Source organism: Trematomus bernacchii, unplaced genomic scaffold (genome assembly GCF_902827165.1).
Source record: "Trematomus bernacchii unplaced genomic scaffold, fTreBer1.1, whole genome shotgun sequence".
Classification (NCBI taxonomy): Eukaryota; Metazoa; Chordata; class Actinopteri; order Perciformes; family Nototheniidae; genus Trematomus; species Trematomus bernacchii.
In genome coordinates, this window is record NW_022988097.1 from 4253876 (window position 1) to 4259875 (window position 6000).

Here is a 6000-nt window from a genome sequence, read left to right on the forward strand (position 1 = left end):
TATTCATGTATTTTTTCTTTTAATGTTTATTTTATTATCTTTTCTTTTTAATGACTGATTTTAAATGCCATTTTCTGAATGTCTTTTATTTTTGTAAAGCACTTTGAATTGCCTTGTGTTGAAAGGTGCTATATAAATATACTTGCCTTGCCTTGCCTTACACGACTTGTGTTCACTTGTGTGCATTAACATTTACATAATTTCACAAAATGATGATTAGACTACTTACTGCAGCATGATAGCCTGCAGCAATTAAAAACCTAGAGAAAATACATGAAAAGAGTCATGTCTATTATGGAATCTGTGTGAAGACGTTTAAAAATGTTTTGGTTTTTAGTTTCACAGATAAGTTAAACACATTTCTTCAAACAAAAGAGTAAAAAATAAAAAAATATTTGGGAGATTACCTATATACATTTTTTTTTAAATATATAAATCTAGTTTCCTTTAAGCTTCAAATAGTAAAGGATTTATCTTTATGTGTCCAAGAAATATAATTGCATGTTTACGTTATAACACAGGTGAATCTAATAACATTAACGATGGAACTGTTCTATTGTGGTGTCAGTGAGCCAATCAGCACCAGAGCTGGGTCAGCTAATTGCAATACAGCTAGCATTAATTACTGCTATTAAATACACATGCCTTTCTTGCTATGACTAAAATGCCTTTATATTTGTAGGAAGACAAATATACAATTCTATCTATGATAACATGTGAAACCCACAACATTACATGTAAAATGTATGGGATTCCATGTTAAACCTATTGGATTACTTGTGAAACCCATCATTGGGCTTGTTTTAATGGAACAGAGAACAGAGAACATGTGAAGATGGCGCCGGTGATAATGGCTGCCGAGTCTTTGGCTCCTCTCCAACTCAGTTTTTCAGTGTTTGTTTACATTTCGTTGTGTGCTTTTAACCTTGCCCGCACATTTGTATTTACTTGCACATCTTAAAAACATTCTCTTGCACTATTTTACATGTTTTATTTGTTTTACGTTCTATATATTTTCCTGTTGCACTGTTGGAGGAGCCTGTGACTTAAGTTTTTTTCATTGCCATATGTACACTGTAGCTAATGTGCACATGACAATAAAGCCATGAATCTTGAATCTTATTCCAATGGAATAATCAGAAGTCTAATTTCAATGAGCTTTTCATGGGGATCTTTCAGTAGACCAATCAGAGGGCTTGTTTCAATGTTCCAAAAGAAGCGCTTGTTCAATGGACCTAACAGAGGCCTTGTTTCAATGCACAAAACAAAGGGATTTTTTCATTAGACCAATCATAGGGCTCTATTCATTCAGCCAATCAGAGGGCTTGTTCAATGGATGTAATGGCACATTGTTCTTCTCCAATCATTATATTTTTTGCAATTTCAAGTGTCCATTGTATTGTTTAACATAACTTCACATAACATACTTTTCTATCGCTGGTTATGGATTTTTTATATATGTAAGACTACATTTTGTATTTTTTTTAATACATGTTTGTTAATCAGCTACCTTGTTTAGTTATTTGCAGTTGATAAAGTGAGAAGCACCCACAGTGGCAGACACTAAATAGTTAGAGGTAAGTCATACCCCTGACCAACAGAGGGCAGCATTGACACAGCGTTGTTGTGCAGCACAGTGTGTGATCTCCATCCCTCCCTGACCTCTCACTCACAATGAGACTAACAGATAAAGGGGTGCTGTCATTCAGGTTAAAAAGAGGATGTAATTGAACTATTCCACCATCGTTTCCTCTGTTTCTCAATGCTCAACCCACTCGTATTCTTATGATCAAATCTGTACTGCATCTCTGAATACTTTCAGCAGGGAGGCACAGATGTATTTGGCTTGAGAAAACAGAATTTATCACATGATAGAACATGTCTTGTGATAATAGTTATTTTCCTCTGAAGAAGCTCTCTATGTGTGAGTGCCATTAGTTATGAGGTGGCCATTGTTCTTTGTCAGAAAAATGACAGGGCAAGCACATCACTGGCAGCTTTAATGCACACTGTCTATCTTCGTGGTTTGATCATTCTGCACAGACACATGAAAGCAGAGAAGGCCGCTCACGCCAGAGAGGACGATTGCTGCGGCACGGCACATAATTAATAGGGGGAGAGATCACCTCTTGGAGTGACCTGACAATGGTTCAAAACTCCTTGGCATTGACACACTGATTAGAGCTGATCCTGTTACCCTCTTTAATCACTCGTTTTTGTTTGCCATGAATGCACCCATGCATTCCTGATTTGGGGAAAACCTTGAGACATTGTGCTTTGGAGATGTCACAGGTTTGTCACGGCCTGCTGAGGATCTCTGAATACCTTTGTGTTGGTACATTTCAAGTATTGAAAAAACGTTAAATATCGATCCAAACAGCAAGAGTGCACATGGACAGATACATCTAAATATCTTGTGAGGCTTTCCAATTCACATTTCACTGACATTTCCACTTCTCTTCCTCATTCCACAGGTCTTAACCAGTTTGTATTTAAGTCCAATAGCAGAGGATTATCTTACACAGAGGGCAGAACAAACTTCTCTTGCCAACATTTACGTGCACCAATCCAAGAGCATTTAAGACTGATTCAGACACTTTAACCTCCAGAGAAAGAAAAACTGCCTCGGGCTGAATGGCAATTCAAGGAAATAAAAAATCAACACCTTATATCTTAGCCAAAAAGGAACTAATTTGAACTGATGTCTAGTTGTAAACATCCTGAGTAACAGTATGCAGATTCTCATTAACAACTTGTAATGTGTCACATTTGATTAGCCACTATTAAACAGTTTAGGAGTGTGTTTTTTTTTCCAACTTTGAAACAAAAAAAGAACATTAAACCATCCAGTACTGTCTATTTGTTTAGGAAAGATTGTGAATTCTTCTGGGGATGAGTCAGTTTGTTTAACTAGTTTAATTTTGGATGGCACTCCATGCACAGAGTGCTTTTTATCAGCATCCCTTGTGGAGGAGGACTCCTCACTCAGAACACATGTCAATACTCAAGAATGTAGATCTGTCACTACCCACAACTAAATATCATTTTTCCTCCCTTTCATTTCTCTCTCTTTCCCTCTCTTTGCGAGGCTCTTTGAAGTAATAGTGAAAGGATCCCAGACTGTAGCAAATTACCTGAGGACTGAAACATTTTTGACATAAGTCCTGAGAGACGAGGCGAGCCACTTTTCCTGGCGGCCCCTTTGGCGTTTTTAATCTGGGGCTGAGGGAGACAGCGGCGCTGACAGAATGATGGGACAGCTGGACATGCTTCCAGGCCAGCAGCAACGGGCAAAAGAAAAGTCAGGAGAAGGGCCACTGCAGACATCTCACCACAGAGCCAACAGCCCAGGACTGCAGACAGAAGCAGGATGGAGCATGACAAGTGACCATGGGAGACATCCACCTTCTCCATCTTTACTGAACAGCTGGTACCTCCACTCAGGGAGGATGGGGTTATTACAAAAAAAAGTGTTCTTGTTTTTTGGCACCAGATTTCATCAATTAATTGCAGGTCAAGAGAGTCATGTGGACGTTAGATAACAATAGTACATTTCTACCCTAGCAGCTTAGCTAAATTGGATGTCCAGACCTTTGGTGCACAATGGAATATTTAAAAAACGGTTAAATGAAAAGCCATTACATTTTGTACAGAAATGTGTGCTCCCCAGAGACTGATTTCTACTCACTGTGAATCATTTCTTGACATTTTTATGATTCAGGTTAACATTTTAATCTAGTACTTACTTACTGCTCATATACTTTTTACTTCATGAAGAAATACTTATAAACAAATAACATTTCCCACAGCCTCGTCTGTGCTACTAATTGGCACATCTTAGCGTGCTAACTTGCTAAACTAATATAGAAAACATGATGAACCTGAAACCTAAACGTTAACACGTTAGCATTGTAACTGTGAGTGTGTTGATTTTAGCGTTTAGATCAAAGCATGAAAAACTGTTCTTTAGTGTGTGTAGGAGTAAATATGAAGCTAGAACTAACAGCAGTTAGCTTAGCATAAAGAAGCACGGCAAACCAAAGGTTAAAATAATCTGCCTACCAGCACGAACAAGTATAATAAGAAGGTTTAAAGATGTAAAAAGGCTAACTGTGTAAGCTAGCTGGCCAGTGGTAGCACAGCTTACAGATAAGGAATCACTCTTCTTATTGAAAACAAAATACACATAATTCCCAAAATGTCAAACTAAGATTTAAAAGAAGTTGCAGTGACTAAACATTTGACTTCAAGCGAACAACAAGAAAAAACAGGAAATAAGAGGTCATTAAATTCAGCTCTTTGGTGGACAAAGACATCGGAAGACCCCAAAATCTCTTCATGAGCGTGATTATCTAGGAGAACATGCTTAAAGCAGACAGGAAGTAACTTGAGCCAAACAGGAGGGAATCAAATCAGACATTGCTAGATTCTTTTTCAAGGCAGGACAATTATATTTGACATAAGGCGCTTTCCTCTCATGCATCAGTGCTCTCCACTTTCATGGGCTGCTATCACGTTGGTCCAGTGGTTTGCCTTTCTTCCTCTCATTTTTACAAAGTCATTTGCTGGAGATGACGAACAATGGCCGCCTTTTCAGAGATCCTATAACCTTTTCTTCCTGAGGGACCCCGCTGCAATCAACCATCAGGAGTGTATTGTCATTGCTTTGCTTGCGCCATCCAATTTGTAACCTTTCCTGCACTGCTTAGAGATATCTTAAGATTCACAGGGCAATTAATTGTCAGCATGATCTCACTTAAAATTGGGTTTCTATTGGCTTCATCACATCGCCTCATTCTTTGCCAATTTTTGTATTTGATGGCTTTAAGAAAAATAGCTAGCATCCAACTTGCCTGCCTGTCTTTCAATGCTTTCCTGTGTTTTGTGTTTGGGCTCTGGAGCTGTCTACTTTGTGTCTGGGAACATACATCCTCTTCAGCCTTTGTCTTCCCTCCCCCCTTGGGTGGGCTGTGACCCTGCTAGCCTGCAGCTACCGCAGGTTACCAACTCTCACCCTGGAACTCTTGTAATCCTGGGGATGTACTTCAGTACACTTTATGCTCTTTGCCCCTTTCTAAAATTCAGTAAGAACCTCATAGGTCACAGGTCGTCGTACCAAACAGAAGCTGCAGATAAAAATAGCAACTGATACATAGGTCATCTAAAAATACCGGCTCCTGTCCATTCTCATTTAGAGAATACTTTGTTTGGCCCGCAACCTTTTGGGAACTTTTGACATTTCGTCCTTATGTCACCAGAAACAGGAGGGAGGCCGTTTTGTTCGCCGAATAGAGGCACGAGGATGTAGATGTCTTTTTCCTCATATGTAACCTCATACTGCTGAGAAAATGTCAGAGTGCAGCAGAGAGAGTGTGTGGACATCAGATTGGCCGGGCCCTTAAGGGGCCCCATGCACTGACAAATAGAGCCGCCTGTCCTTATCTCTACAATGCAAGAATTCCTCTGGGGACCGCAGTGTCTGAAGCCAAGAGTTTGAACAACTTGAAGACATTTCTAAAATGAGTTCCTTTGCAGTTTTGTTTGATTTTGTATTATGGTTTAATTTACAGTAGATATTTAACAGTAACGTGGAGATAAAGGGTGAAAGATGACAGGTACCTTGATGCACATGTTCCAAATTTACCACACAGGAAATATCAGAAACTGATGCTCTTTTAGAAGAGAGTCTAAAACTGAACAAACAAGATATTTATAGACTCCCACACACATTACAAGCATGGAAAATATGCTTTTTTATGAAGGAGTCACAAGTTGACACCTGGTAGTGATGGTGCAGGTGAGCAGAGTGTGCTCTTTCTTGGGAAGTTGGGGTTTCCCGCAGCTGCTCCGTGTAGGAACAAGCATGGAACAAGAACTATGGTAAAAAAGGAAATTACATACCTTCGCTGCCAAATACCTAAAGCTTTCTCCATGTTGGTAGTCATTATTAGCAGCACTGTGAGGCTTCAGTGGTGTAACTCTCATCAGTGACGGACGCTT